We start from the raw sequence: 15,385 nt of genomic DNA, 5'->3' as shown, positions 1-15,385 counted from the left end.
TCATAAACACACATGTAACTAAAAATCATATATACACATATGTTTTTCAAGACAGGGTTTCTCTGTGAGTAGCCCTGGCTGTCCTTGCCTCTGCCTACCTCTGCCTCCCAATGCTGGGATTAAAGTCATGGCCACCATTGCTTGGCATAAACCTTTAAAAATAAATAAAATAAAAGTTGTTTAAGGATTAAGAAAAAAAATTTGGGGTGGTGGTGGCACACACCTTTAACCCCAGAACTCAGGAGGTGGAAGCAGATAGATCTCTGTAAATTCATGGCCAACCGGTATACAGAGGAAACCCTGTCTCAAAAACAAAACAAAACAAACAAACAAACAAAAAAAGCAACAACAATAATAAAAGGATTAGGAATAATTTGTGTAAGGTATTTTAATACAGCAACTGACACATAAAGTATCCTATAAAATAGCTCATACCACAGAACAAAGGATAGATGGGGGAGAGCAGGCAGCATTTACCGCTACCATACTAACCAGTGAAAAGACTTGGTTGGCCAGTGGAGAAAAGCTAGAGCAAGGGAAGTCACAGCAGCTAAAAGAAAAAAGGGTCTCATGGGGAAAAAAAAAAAGACTAAAATGACAAACGTCAGAGTAAACAAAGTAAGGGCCAGGGAAAACCACCAGACCCTCCACCACGCACGCACACACACACACACACACACACACACACACACACACACACACACACACACGAGGATTCAGCAAGACCCTACAGTGCCGGGGTGGGAGTCTGGATGGTAGTGAAGTAGAGTGAGCAGCGCAGGACCAGTACTTCGGGGCTGAGCTGAGGGCTTATTTCTAGAGGGGAGAAAGTCCTAGAAGAGCTAGGATGGTGGTGCATACCTGTGATCCTAGCACCCGGGAGGCTGAAGCAGGGGGATTCTGTGAGTTTGAGGCCAGCCAAGGCTGCATTACAAGGCTCTGTCTTAATGTCTGAGCTATTATTACAACCCCTACGTCCCAACAAAAGGAAAATTCTGGAGGAAAGTGAATGAAGGCCTCAAAAGGAGCACACACAAGAGAAAGACAGTCTTTAAAAGCCCCATGGAGTTGGGGTACAGTTAGTGATAGAGTGCTTGCTTAAAACATGGTGGGAGGTATCTGGTGGAGCACAACTTTAATCCCAGCATTTGAGAGGCAGAGGTAGGTGGATATCTGAGTTCAAGGCCAGCCTGGTCTATAAAGCAAATTCCAGGACAGCTAGGACTACACAGAGAAACCCTGTTCTGGTTTTTTTTAAAAAAAAAAAAAAAAAAAAAAAAGGAACACATGGTGGGAACCTTGGGTTTGATTGGCACAGAGATGACAAAGTAAAGCCTGAGTGGAGGGCCAGAGCCTCAGGGAGGAGAGAGCAGCACTTTCAGAAAGTGTTTCTTCAGAAAGGGTGGCTGGGCCAAGGATGGGTGTAAGCAGGGCGGACAGTTTCTGTCAAGTATCAAAGAAAACCTATGCTGAACTTGACGGTCTGTTACTACACAGCCCTTGCCCTGCACGTTAAGAGTAGCCACGGACAACTGAACACTGCCATGTTTCAAAACCATTTATGGACACTGCAGTTTGAATTTCATATACTGTTCATGCATTCTGAGCTATCATCTTGATCTGGAAAGAACACTAGAGCCAGGAGAACTGGGACAGGCACAGCTGAGGGGCAGGGTGCTTTCCCAACACGTGCTCCACAGCCCTGGGTGCTGCTCCCAACAGGACATAGGTGTGCCAGCAACCTTAGCATGCAGGATCAAAAGTTCAGGGTTGGCCAGGTGTGGTGGCCTTGATCCTTGATCCCAGGGCTTGGGAGGTAGAGACAGATCGGTTTCTGTGAGCTTGGTGTCATTCTGGTTCACATAGAGTTTTCCAGGCCAGTCAGAGCTATACAGTGAGATTCTGCCTCAAAAATAAAATAATAAATTCAAGGTCATTCAGTTATCCTTAGCTTTACAGAAAATCTGAGGAAAGACTGGGCTACCTGAGAGCTTTACTTTAAAAATAAAGTAAAAGGACGAGCTGTCCAATGATGGTGCCCACTACCTCGAGGAACTGATTCTGCCTATCATAGTGGGCTGTGCCAAGAAAGGGGAGCCAGAGTGCCACACTGCTATGCTGGCAGATGAGGATTCTGTGGACTGGGATGAAGACCACCCCCCATCCACGGGCGAAGAGTGTTCCTAAGTTCTTTACAGCTCCAAGCTCTACAGATTCTTCAAGTATATCGAGAATCAAGATATTGCTAAAACAGTGTTAAAAACAAAAACAAAAATGGGGCTGTGAAGGGGCCCAAAAATGCAGAACCAAAGAGGTATTGTATAAGATCATAATCTGGTTGTACTCAAAGATCAGAACTACAGGAGCCGGGCGGTGGTGGCGCACGCCTTTAATCCCAGCACTCGGGAGGCAGAGCCAGGCGGATCTCTGTGAGTTCGAGGCCAGCCTGGGCTACCAAGTGAGTTCCAGGAAAGGCGCAAAGCTATACAGAGAAACCCTGTCTCGAAAAACCAAAAAAAAAAAAACAAAAAAAAAACAAAAAAAAAAAGATCAGAACTACAGAGCCTTAAAAATGGCAATAGATACAGATGTCACTGCCCTAGAAAAATCTGTTAGCTAATGGTTCTTAGGACAGGTAGGACTCATAATTGAGTCCTATCATTGGTACTTGTGAAGAGGGGAATGTGAAGGGGCCCCAACATAGCCTGACCACACAGCAGCCATGACAGGTTTAGGGGCCTAGACACAGCTTCTGTGACAGGATTTCTGGCAGGCAACACCCAGATGCAGGAAAAGCCTTAAACTGATACACCCAGGGATCCACCCAGAGGTGAGGAAGTACCTGACATCCCAAACATTCCAACAATTAGATGAGGTGGCCAGATGTCCCTGAGTCTAGCACACACCTATTTTTTGTTTTACAGATACCCCTAGACAATTGTCAGCCAAGCAGGGTCCTGAACCCTGGAAATCCCCTCACCCCAACCTCTGCTATGATAAAATTCCCACCCTGCCTGGGCTCAGGGCAGTCTGCTCTCACCACTGTGTCAGACAGACAGAGGGACCGAGCCCAGGAGCTTGAAATAGAGGCTCTTTGCTTTTACATACGGGGAAAATAAATAAGTAAATAAATAAATAAATAAATAAATAAATAAATAAAAAAGAAAAGAAAGGAAAAGAAAAGAAGAGAAAAACAAAAACTGAGGCCAGAGTTGTGGCTCAGTTAGTGTTTGTCTGGCATGCTTGAGGTTCTGGGTTCAAGCCTCACAAAAACAACAAATGGAAACCACTGTCAGGAGCTGAGAAGATGCTCCATGGGTAAGAGTACACACTGCTCTTGCAGAGGACCTGAGCTCAGTTCCCAACACTCATGGACTCTGAAGACTCTGCCTTCCAAATACACATACAAAACTAAAAACTTAAAAAATAAAAAATAAAAGACAACATTAGCGACCCTTTAATACAGTTCCTCATGCTGTGGTGACCCCAACCACAAAATTATTTTTATTGCTACTTCATAATTGTAATTTTGCTACTGTTATGAATCATAATGTAAACATCTGTGGTTTCCAACAGTCTTAGGTGACCCTTTGGAAAGGGTTGGTTGTGTGACCTACATGTTTTGAACTGGTACTCTAGAGCTAGAAAACCAACCATTAGGTTTAGGGTTAAAGGGGATTCGGCCTGTCAGCCAGTTTGCTCAATAGGGAAGGAGGGACACTGACTCCCTCCTACCCCGCCCCTCTTCTCTCCAGCTTCTACGACCTTGCACAAGCACTCAGTCACCTACTAATGGGCTACCCTATCCTTCCACTGCCACACAGGCTGTGCACTGCCTGCCCTGAACTGAATCCCTCAGACGATGTCTCGGTGCTCCACAAGGCCTCCCACTGGAAAGTCCCCGAGTCTAGGCAGGACAGTCAAGGGTATTCCCAGGGCCTTTCGACACTTTCTGCTGTGTGACTCAGGAACCAGGCAAGCAGAAGGGTCAGCCTAGGTCTAAGGCACAGCACACTATCCTCAGTGACTCTCAGTCCCCGCCCCTTTCCTGTGCTCTTTTCTCCCTTTCCTGGAAATGTCTAGTTCCTTTCTTTGCTCTCCTGAGCCTCTTTTTTCCCTTAATTCAAGTCTCCATCCCTCCAAGGTCCCCCGTGATCCTCCATGTCTACCCAACAGTGACCTTCTCTAAATGCCAGGACTATGGAACTACCATCCAGCTGACACTCACTTACACTAGTCATCCTCTCATGTCAAAACTATCACGGAAGGGTAGGAACGAGGGAGGATCCTGTCTGCAGCCTAAGGCCCATCACAGAGGTGAGAGAGAAGAACAGAACTTCATTCTTGAGTTGCCATGGCAACTGACAACTTTGTAAGTGACTTTGTAAGTGGGCAGGCAATGGCCTCTCACTCCCTAGCCTGCTCCCATCTCAATTCTTGTACTTGGCCAACTCCTTCCGCTATTGGATGTTTCTTCCTCAAGGCCTCTCCCTGACTGGCCCTTAGCCCCAGTTCTGGATGTGACAGGCTCTCACAGCTTCCCGGGCCACCAGCCCTGGGAATCTAGGGATCTGCATTCATGGATTCAACCAATTACAGACTGAAAATGTTCAGAATAAAAAACAAAAACACAGTGCCTGGGCTGCACATGTGCAGAAGCACCTATCATTCCCTAAACAACAGTTTCTAGAGCATCTCCTCGGTATTAAACGTGTCATAAGTAGGCTAAGCTAATTTAAAGTATACAGGAGGAGGCCACAGCGGCCAGACAGCTCAGTGAATGAAGATGCTCGCTGGTGAGATCAATCCTTGGGACGCATGTGACGGCGGATTGGAGAGAAGTTGTCCTCTGACCTCCACATGTGCCTACACGCAAATAAATCTCTTCAATATTTAAAGTATACAGGAGAATGTACACAGGCTACATGCAAACACTGCGATCCTTTACATAAGAAGCCCGAGTATCCACGGATGCCTGAGAAAAAGCTGTGTTTCCAAAATAATCCCCAGTGGAGAGACACCACCTTTTCCTTAAAGTGCAAGATATATAATTAAGATTAACCAATTATATAATTAGACAATTTCCATTATCACCTTTAGTTGCAAGGCAAGCAGGACCTGGAAAACAGGCACTAAGTAAACCCTCACTGAACTGAATGAACGGCTGCTTCTCATCTGAACTGTAAACTGCATGAGAGCAGGGCTAGCGCTCTCTTGCTCACTGACAACAACTTCAGAGACTAGACTTGTGCAGAAGTGCCACTCACTCCACTTATATTGTGAATGAAACAGACCCGGCAAGACTTAATGATAAAACCCACATAAAAGCCTCTCGGCCATGAGGGCCACCATACTCTCGGGACTCTGGAGACCGAGACAGGACTGCCAGGGCACGACAGCTAGCTAGACAAGCTGGAATTGGTGAGTTCCAGGTTCAGCAAGAAATACTGCCTCAGTATATAAAGTGGAGAGTGATCAGGAAGACCCTGGACATCAATTCAGCTTCCATGTACACACACATGCACTAACATATGTGAATATACCTGTACAGCATACCCCCCACACATACACATACAAACAACAACAAACCCCAAGACTATCAGGTGGGAAGGGAAGTTTTGAGCAGGATGTCAGCCGGGTCAAATGTAGCAAAGACCACTGAATGATAAGACCAGCACCAGCGTTAAACTATGGGGCAGTGGCCAGAACATGAGCAGTCAGCCAATGATGCTTCCAGAAAAACTTGGCAGAGTAGAAAGGGAGAGAGACCCAGGACAGAAAGGTAGGAAAACACTGAGATCAGGAAAGGTACTGAACGACAGGACAGAAATTGGTTATGGTGGCACTCAGGAGGGCTGACCCAAGATCAAGTCCAGGCTGGGCTACATATACATCATAAAGACCCTAGCTCAGCCAGTGGTGGTGTACACCTTTAATCCCAGCTCTTGGGAGGCAGAGGCAGGCGGATCTGTGAGTTTGAGGCCAGCCTGGGCTACAGAGCGAGTTCCAGGATAGCCAGGGCTACACAGAGAAACCCTGCCTCAAGAAAAAAAAAAAGTAAAATAAGTGGTGGTGTATACTAGATGCCTTTTCTCTCAATAATAAACTGAATAAATGATCTCATTTCATCTGGAGACAGTAAGTGGCCATCATTGTCTAGTATCTTTCAGAATTATTTTAAAATAGCAACAAATTTCACAAAAAGGGAAACCCGAACCACCTCAAACAGGATCAGAACAGGAAACTGAAAAAAATGAAGTGTGCCATGCTACAAAGAAGAGATATTACAACATCATGTACCTTTAAATAAGACTAAAATTCAGCATTTGTAGATTTGAAGAACTGTGTTCTAGAATTATACTGTGCTTAGTGTCAAGAACAACAATCTTGCTCCCAAGAAGTTCAAACAAAAGGAGGACTAGAAAGGCCAGGCAAGAACACCATCCGAGACGCAACACCGAGAACAGACACTGAGCACACTAAGGCAATATACAGAGGACTTAAGACCCAGGCTAAGGCGAGCTTATCTACAAAGTAGACACATACCAGATGAACCCCGAGACTTCAGGGAAGGGTCACACATAAGTAGCCTGCTTGTCAAAATGAATGACAGTATCTTGTGAGAGGAACATATTGTCACTGGAGACTCCACTGGACATCAAGAAAACTTGTTTTTCAAAGAACCTTAAGACGTCTATGCCTGACTTTAATTTTCCCACATGGCCTCAGACAGTTGCTAAAGAGACACCCGGGTGAGTTCACTAAACATGGAGTGTGATGGTGTGACTGTCCAGAAGGTATGAGGCTCAGAGGTTTACAGAATGTTCTGAACGGTTCTAAACCAGGAACATTTAGCAAAGATGATCACAGCACTCAGGCGACAGAAGCAGAGAACAACAGGTGCAGGAGAGAAGCATGAGCAGAATAAGGAAGCGGCAGAATTTCAGGAGACAAAATTCTTCAAAGTTAGAAAAAGAAAAAGAAAAAAAAAGACTGGGCTTCTGTTGGAAGAAAAAGGGAGATGGAGAGAACTCAACTCTACACACCGCAATAAAGAAAGGGAGTCCCTGGTTCTGAGCCCAGAGCAGACCAACACTCATAAATAAACGACTGGCTGCTGTTTCAGCTACAGAACTCACTTTCCAGACCGAGTGTGCCGGTGCGAGCCTTTGATCCCAGCACTCGGCAGGCAGAGGCAGAAGGAGGAGGACTGCCCAACTTTGAAGCTAGACTGAACTAGATAGCAAGTTACAGGCTACCAACGGCTATACACAGCAAGACTGTCTCAAAAACTGAAAAGCAAAAAGACAACAACAAAAAAAAAAAAAAAAAAAAAAAAAAACAAGCAAAACCCTGGGGGAGATTTGAACTCTGCCCTTTCTTCGCCGTCACGAGTGACTTCCTGTCCCCTTCCCCCATACCCACACTGCTCCCCATACTAGCACTGGTTTCTTCTATTCAAATATAATCCAAACGCTTGAATCACAAATCTAAGTGCTCTGAACCGGTGCCATTTCTTCAATGCCTAGCAGAGCTGAATTCACGCCTCCATCACTCTCCAGAGCTGTGTCCACACCTCACCCCTCTACCCATTGGGAACTAAGGACACCCACTTGTCCTTTCATTTCTCAGTCCTGTTAGCAGCCAACAGGCCTGTGTCTTGACTACGACCTTTGTAAACTGGTACGTTATCATAAAAAGCATTAACTTTGGCATCCAGACAATCCTCAGTTCAAGTCTCAAATTCTCCACTTGAGAACTGGATGTTTCTATTTGCAGGCGTGTGTGCTCGTGGAGGTGTGTATGAGGGTGTGTGCACTTGTGTGTGTCAGCATGCACAAGACAGAGGTTGACATCAGGTATGGTCTTCTATCTTGCTCTACCTTATTTATTTATAGACAAGGTCTCGCTATGCATCCCAGGCTGGCCTCAAACTCACCAAGATTTACCTGCTTCTGCCTCCTAAGTGCTCCGACTAAAGGCATGGGCCACCACACCAGGCCTCCACATCATTTTCTGAGACAGGGTCTCTCACTGAATCTGGAGCTCTCGGACTCTACAGCCAGAGAACCTTTAGGGTCCTCCTGGCACTGGGATTGTGACAGCTAGATGTTTCTATGCCTTAACTTTTTCATCTGTAAAATAGGGCTAACAGTGTCTATTCTATGATGGTTAAAAAGGCAAAATACCAGATCATATTAAAGCTTTCACTTGTAGCTGTAGGATGTTGGTGCCCCATATCTCCACCATTGTGGAGATAAATTGTGAACCCCAATAAACTCACCTGAGGGTCAGAGGACAGAGCCAGCCACTAGATCAGACATGGAGGCCAGACAGCGTGACACACACCCTTAGTCCTATCACTCGGGAGGCAGAGATCCGGTTGGATTTCTGTGAGTTCAAGGCCACCCTGGAAACAGAGCCAGGCAGCAGTGGCACACATCTTTAATCCCAGTACTGGGAAGCACACATGACTTTAATCCCAGAAAGTGACGTCTGGGCAGAGAAAGGTACATAAGGCATGAGGAAAGAGGAACTCACTCTCTTTAGACTGAGAATTTCGTAGAGGTAAGAACTAGTGGCTGGCTGCTCTGCTTCTCTGATCTCAGCTTTCACCCTGATAATCTGACTCTGGTTTTGTTTTTTTTTTAATTAAAAGATCATCTAATATTCGAACAACACACCAAGGAAGTAATTTTTCAAAGGCCTAGTACCAAGGAAGTTACGAGATGCTGAGAACGAAGACAAGAGATTTACCAGTGACAAGGATTGGTGTTCACCAACCTCTGCTTGGGGACCACAAATGTCCTCATTTTATAACACAGTTAAAAGCGTGGTCTGGTGGCTCAGGTCTATGATCTCAGCTACCCAGAAAGATATGGAAAGGGAATCCCAGTACCATGTTCCCTACACTACAGACTGAGTTCAAAGCCACCCTGAACAGCTTAGGGAGAACCTATTTCAAATTAAAAGTTTTTTTAAAAAGAGGAGCTAGAGAGGTGGTTAAGTGGTTAGGAGGACTGACTGCTCTTACAGAAGACCCAGGTTCAATTCCCAGCACCTACACAGTGGTTTTCAACAAGCTGTACTTCCAGTTGCAGGGGATCAAGTGTCTTCTGTCTCTACAGTTACAGGGCACACATGTGGGGCACAGACATACATGCAGGCAAAATACTCATATAAATAAATAAATTAAAAAACAAACAAAGCCGGGCGGTGGTGGCGCACGCCTTTAATCCCAGCACTCGGGAGGCAGAGGCAGGCGGATCTTTGTGAGTTCGAGGCCAGCCTGGGCTACCAAGTGAGTTCCAGGAAAGGCGCAAAGCTACACAGAGAAACCCTGTCTCAAAAAAACAAAAAAAAAAAAAAAAAAAAAAAAACAAAGATGACTGGATATATCTCAGTGGTAAAACACTGGCCTGGCATCATCTGGCCCTGGGTTCAATCCCAGCTCCTCCAAAAAAAAACAAACAAACAATGTACAACAACCCATCCCAGTTACAGTCATGTTCATAGGAAAGTTCAGCTACGTAAGCTGGGACCAAGTTTTCTGTGGACTCTCTTGGAACCCAATCACATTTCTCCAACTTTTTTTTTTTTTTTTTTTTTTGGTTTTTCGAGACAGGGTTTCTCTGTGTAGCTTTGCGCCTTTCCTGGAACTCACTTGGTAGCCCAGGCTGGCCTCGAACTCACAGAGATCCGCCTGGCTCTGCCTCCCGAGTGCTGGGATTAAAGGCGTGCGCCACCACCGCCCGGCGATATTTCTCCAACTTTTTAAGACACTCTCTAACTAGCCTTGAACTATGTACACCAGACTGGCCTTGACATTTACAGATCTGCCTGCCTCAGCCTCCTCAGCACGCACTAACACTTCTGTCTCCAACCACAATTTACAGAGAACATGCTGCCCAAACCAGTTCCTAACAAAGAAGCCTTGATATTTTTAACCTCTCTAAAACTAGAGATGACCTCTGAACCTTTTGGAACAGGGGCCTGTGAGAAAGAAAAAACAAGAGAACGTGTGACTGAACAACGGCTGAACCAGACCTGGCGCCTGACATCTGAGACATCATATACTGATGTACACTTCATATTACATAAATCTCACTGCATCTTCACAGAATGCAGTGGGAGATTTTTATTTCCATTTTACAAAAGAGGACAGAGAGCAGCAGCTTGTCAGGGCCGCACAGCTAGTATACACTAGAACAAAAAGAGGAGACCAAGGTTGAAATCATCTTTCGAAGAAGAGTTTTTGGAATAAGCTGGATTTAAATAAGGGGAGAGTACCAAATTTCAAGCACTGTCGCCCACTCTTACAAGAACAAAATGTCAGCAAAACCTAATACAGTCCATAGAAATACATAATACAGTCCATAGAAAATATCAACTGAAGACCCAGAGTTCCTTCAGTACCAACTTTAAAACCCAGGGTGTGCAGGAAACCAGCCAGGCTCCTCTGCCAGGCCAGAGGGCCTCAGTGATAAGACGGGGACAGGGACCACACATGCCGACGCGGAGGAGACACCTGACGAGGCAGCTTCCCCTGGTGGCACGTGGAAAGCACATTCTGCTCCGGACCCCAGAGGAGCCACGAGGAGCCCCCAGCTTTGCCCTATCGCTCTCTGATACCTGACAAAAGTCAGTGAAGCCAGACCTCGGAGGGAAAGGGGCGAGTCCTTAACACTACACTCTCAAGCAGTGACAGGCTCATCTGTCCTAGTTCTGAATGGCAATCCCGTGGGAGTGGAACAGGGATCTGTGAAGAAATGCAATCGCGGTGGGCAGAGTGGAAGGTGGGTGTGTCTGAGCGCATGGCTCCACTCCCCGAGGATTCCCACTGAGGAACAGTCGGGAATCAGTCTTCCTAAAACAAAGGACAAACTGTAAAGGGCTCTGAACACTGGAGTCAAATTCCCCCTTACTTTCGTTGTGCCCCTTTGGTTTTCTTGAGACAGGATTGCTCACTGTAGCCCAGGCTGGCCAGGAAAGCACCATGTAGCCCAGCCTTGCCTCAAACTCATGGCAAAGCTTCTGCTTTAGCCTCCCAAGGTGCTGGCACCACAGGCAGAAGCCATCCCACTTCTAACCCCTTTATTACTTAAAATCTGTCAGGCTAAATAAACTCAGCTAGGTGTGGTGGCACACACCCAATACCAGTACCTGGGAGGCAGAGGCAAGGAGGATCTCTGTGAGTTGGAGGCCAACCTGGTCTACATAGCGAGATCCAGGACAGCCAGGACTACACAGAGACCCTGCCTCAAAAAATTAATTAATTAATTAATTAAAATAAAAAACAACAAGTTTTTTAATCTAAAATAAAATTTTAAAAAAGGAGGAATAGGAAAGAGAAAGAACTTCCCCCTCCTTTTAGAATGCCACTGAGAGTAATCCAATTACTGTGCAATACAGTAGGAGCAGAATGCAAAGAACACTGCACCTGCTTCTTGCAAGAAAGGCCATTCTTTCCCAATCAATGGTCTGGAATATTCAGGACATCATGAACACATCTTTGGCTTACGGGCCCTGGGTTTCTTCTTATCTGCCAACTATTTAGCATAAAGATGGGAAGGTTGGCATTATGTTCGCCACTGTGGTGCTGACAGAGGAGGTGAGCAGGCAACTGGAGACTCCCTGGCAGGGTCTCTGGAAGAACAGAGATGCAAGAAAAGTCTGGGGAACCACGGGCCACACGAACCCACCGCTCAGCACCCTGGAGAGGAAAGCATTTGAGCACAGAGACGCGGAAGGACAGTGTGCTCTCAAAGCTGCAGTCCACAGGGAGGGAGCAGTGAACAGTTAGCATGAGAACCTGAAATGTGAATTAAGGGTTAGGATGCCCAGAGGTAGGTCCTGTGGTCGGGTGAGACAGTATGTGTGGCAAGGTTCTGGTTGGCTTGTTTTTGCGTAAGACAAGCATGATGAAAAAATAATAATAATAATAAAGCAATCAGTAAGCCAACTGCACACCAAAGGAAACAAAGGTACAATCAGGGCTAAACAGGAAAATCAGGCTAACATCTGACTCAGAAACTAAGCTGCTTAGGAAGCCAAGAAGACTGAGTAGTTATCAAAAGATTCCATTTCTCAAGAGCAGTACCTGTGAATGCCATGCAGAATGAAGGAAAAAAAAAAAAGAGCCAAGTTTAAAACAGGTTCCCGGGACAAGGGTGGTTAAAGATCATGCAGCTGTTATCATCTGTAAACACCGGCATCCTCAGGCCAACTAAGTGGATGTGAAAGCCAAAATAAAATCACTGTCAATCAATGACTGAGGAAAGAGTGTGCTTCTAGAAGGCAAGCCTCCTGAGTGTCTGACCTCCGAAGACTAGGGCTGCGGCTACTTCTCCCTGATCTCCATCAAAGCTCCAAACCTTACTGAGCCTAATACCAATGTAAGACCAGGGCAGTGGCTCCCATTTCTAACCTGGGACCTCAAGAGACTGCTGTGAGTCTGAGGCCAGCCTAGACTGCAGTTAAAAACCAGTTCAAAAAAAAAAAAAAGAGTCTAGCTTATAGAATCTTCTACATAAACCTTGTGTATAGGATGGAGGGAGAAACTGAAGAGGAAGGGAAGAGCCTAGAATGAGTCAAACCCCCAGGACACTGGACAAAGATGCCACAGCATCCTTGACCCTATCCTGGTCACCACTAAACGGCCTGAAGAAAGGAATGGGGCGAGCCAGGCTTGCAAGCAGCAGCGGCTAAGGAGCACAAAGCAGGACAGTGACAGGTACCATCAGCTTGCATAACCCCCCCTCCCATCTTCTCTTCTGCCTAGGTCAGCATCTCCTAAAAACGTGCTCTACTAATCCCTGCAAAATGGTTTCTAGCATAAGCCCATAGCATTTATTAAATTCCGATTCTTTTTCTTTCTTAAGTTATTAGCAAGTCAAAGGTCCTGCCTGATAAGTTCTGAAGTAGTTTGATTTTACTTAGTATTTCTCAAACATTTGCTCATGAACACTCATACAGTAATCATTAACTGAGGGTGGCCTAAAGCTAGGTCCTAAGCTACGTCAAAACTTTTGAGGCTTTAATTAACTAATTTAGAAATAGGGTCTCACTATGTAGCCCCTAGCTGGCCTGGAACTCCATCCATCGACTCTGCACACCCAGCTCAAACTTGCTTAAAAGTTTCAATGCCCCCGAGCTACTGCTACCTCAATTTTCTTCCCAGTCTCAAATTTTCAAAACAAAACACAACTTCACACATCCTGTTCTCTCATCCCAGCTTACCTCTGCCCCACTCATACGCTCTGTGCCCCGGGCTCAACTGACGGCCCTTTCAAACTGTGAGCAACAGCTGAACAAGAGACAGGGCTGATGTTTTCTCCAGCTCCTCGGTCCCTCTTCCAGGTCACACAGGAAGTCAGCCTTCCTGACCCAGAGTTCAGAACAGCACATTCCAGCCTCTCTTGACTCCTGTCTTCTTCTCTGGCTCCCCTTCTCTCTCCAGTCCCTAGCTTCTTTCGTGTCCATAAAGCCACCCGAAAGGTTCTAGCACCCATGTCATTTCCTTGACCTCAGACCCACGTTTCCGGTGGGTTTCAACTTGTGCTCCTTACTCCCAAGGACTACACGTTCAGTACACACCAACCAAAGTTACTCATTGCCCCACCAAACTTTCCTCTTGCCCCAACTCTTGTTAACAGACTCACCATTTAGAGTGGGAGGTAGCGGGCAGAAGGCAGAGCTAGCCACTTTTGTCTTCAGCACGCAGCCTGAACATGACTGAATTATCCATCATCATAGACGCTCAACTACTAAAATCTTTACCCACTCATCAACCAGCAGCAACTCAACACATTGAAAAAAAAAAAATCTTTTGTTTTGAGAAAGGATCTTACTGTGTAGCCCAGGCTGGCCTTGAACTCAGAGATCCACTTGCCTCTGCCCCCTGAGTGCTGACATGAAAGGTGTGCGACCACTATGCCCAGTCTTAGACAAATCTTTTCTTCCTTTCCTTTGTTTGGGGGGAAGGGAGAGGGCGGGTTTCAAGACAGGGTTTCTCCGTGTAGCCCTGGCTGTCCTGGAACTCGCTCTGTAGACCAGGCTGGCCTCAAACTCACAGAGATCCGCCTGCCTCTGCCTCCTGACTGCTGGGATTAAAGGCGTGCATCATCACCGCCTGGCTTAGACAAATCTTTTCAATGGACATGATTAAAAATCTTTGACTCACATTCAACTCAGGGCTCATTATGCAAATTCCAACAGCATACGAAGTTCCTTGGGTCTTAGATTCCTTCCTTCATCAGTTACATGAAACTCAAGTGTCTTCTAGCAGGCCATTAAATCCTTTCTTCTCTTTGTCTCCTAGTCACCTGGTGCTGTCAGAAGACCCCTTCTAAAACGTTCCTCCTTTGCTTTTTTGAGACAGGATCTCACTATATAGTTCTAGCTGTCCTAGAACTATGTAGACCAGGCTGGCCTCAAACTCATAGAGATCCACCTGCCTCTGCCTCCCAAGTGCTGGGATCAAAGGTGTGCACCACTATACCCAGCTCTAAAATGCTCCTCTAGTCACATTACTCCTGGCTCCCAAATCCACAAGTCTGTCACTGCTTCTAACACAGCACAAACCCTGAGCAAGCTATCACTGCTGTCTAGGTTTGGATCTTTGCTGTCTATCCCTATCCCTTCCTACTCCCTGATTCTAGTCCAAGGACTGACACACTCACTACTGCCAGAAAGTCAATTCTGGCCAGCATGCTCGTTTACATGTTATCTTTTTCCTTTCCTGTGGTGCCAGGAATTGAACCCAGGGCCTTGTGGCATGTGATCGTGACTGAGCTCCACCCCCAGCCCACCTACACATTGTCTATGACTGATTTTGTGTTACAACTGAAGGGCTGACTGGCTGTAACAGAGACCACATAGTCTGTAAGGACAAGAACATTTACTGTTTAGCCCTTTACAGAAAAATGTACTGGCCACGTGTGGTATATGCCTGTACTCCCAGCCCTGGAGAGGTAGGAGGATCACCACTTTGAGAAAAGCTTGAGCTGCACAACAAGACTCGGTTTCAAAAAAGAAAACACACAAACACTCTCTAACTCTGTTTTAGGGGGATAGCTGGCCATTCCTTAAAGAGGGGAAGGGGCCTCTGCTTTCTACCTCCCTCTCTTTGTTTACACTGTCCCCATCTCTCAGAAATACTCATGCCCTGCTTTTCTCATAAACTGACCACATTTTTAAGGCCACCTTGAAGGCTGGCCTAAGCGCACAGGTGAGCAAGTTCCTGTGTTCCCAAATACAGCACTGGTACCCTTCACACTGACCACTTCATCCCTAACGCTCACACCACTGCCCTCAGGTATGTCTACCTCTGCTGCAAATCGCCATCTGCAGTTACAGCACCTTGCTTGACAAATGTTGGTGAGGC

At 46.1% G+C, this 15,385-nt stretch overlaps 1 protein-coding gene across 1 annotated transcript in view; it reads right to left on the bottom strand.

Moving 5' to 3' along the window:
* The window catches only part of Mtf1 (metal regulatory transcription factor 1), a 46,470-nt gene that overhangs the window by 26,674 nt on the left and 4,411 nt on the right, over positions 1 to 15,385 (bottom strand).

This window comes from Peromyscus maniculatus, chromosome 2 (genome assembly GCF_049852395.1).
Source record: "Peromyscus maniculatus bairdii isolate BWxNUB_F1_BW_parent chromosome 2, HU_Pman_BW_mat_3.1, whole genome shotgun sequence".
Taxonomy (NCBI): domain Eukaryota; kingdom Metazoa; phylum Chordata; class Mammalia; order Rodentia; family Cricetidae; genus Peromyscus; species Peromyscus maniculatus.
This window is presented reverse-complemented; position numbering and strand designations above follow the sequence as displayed.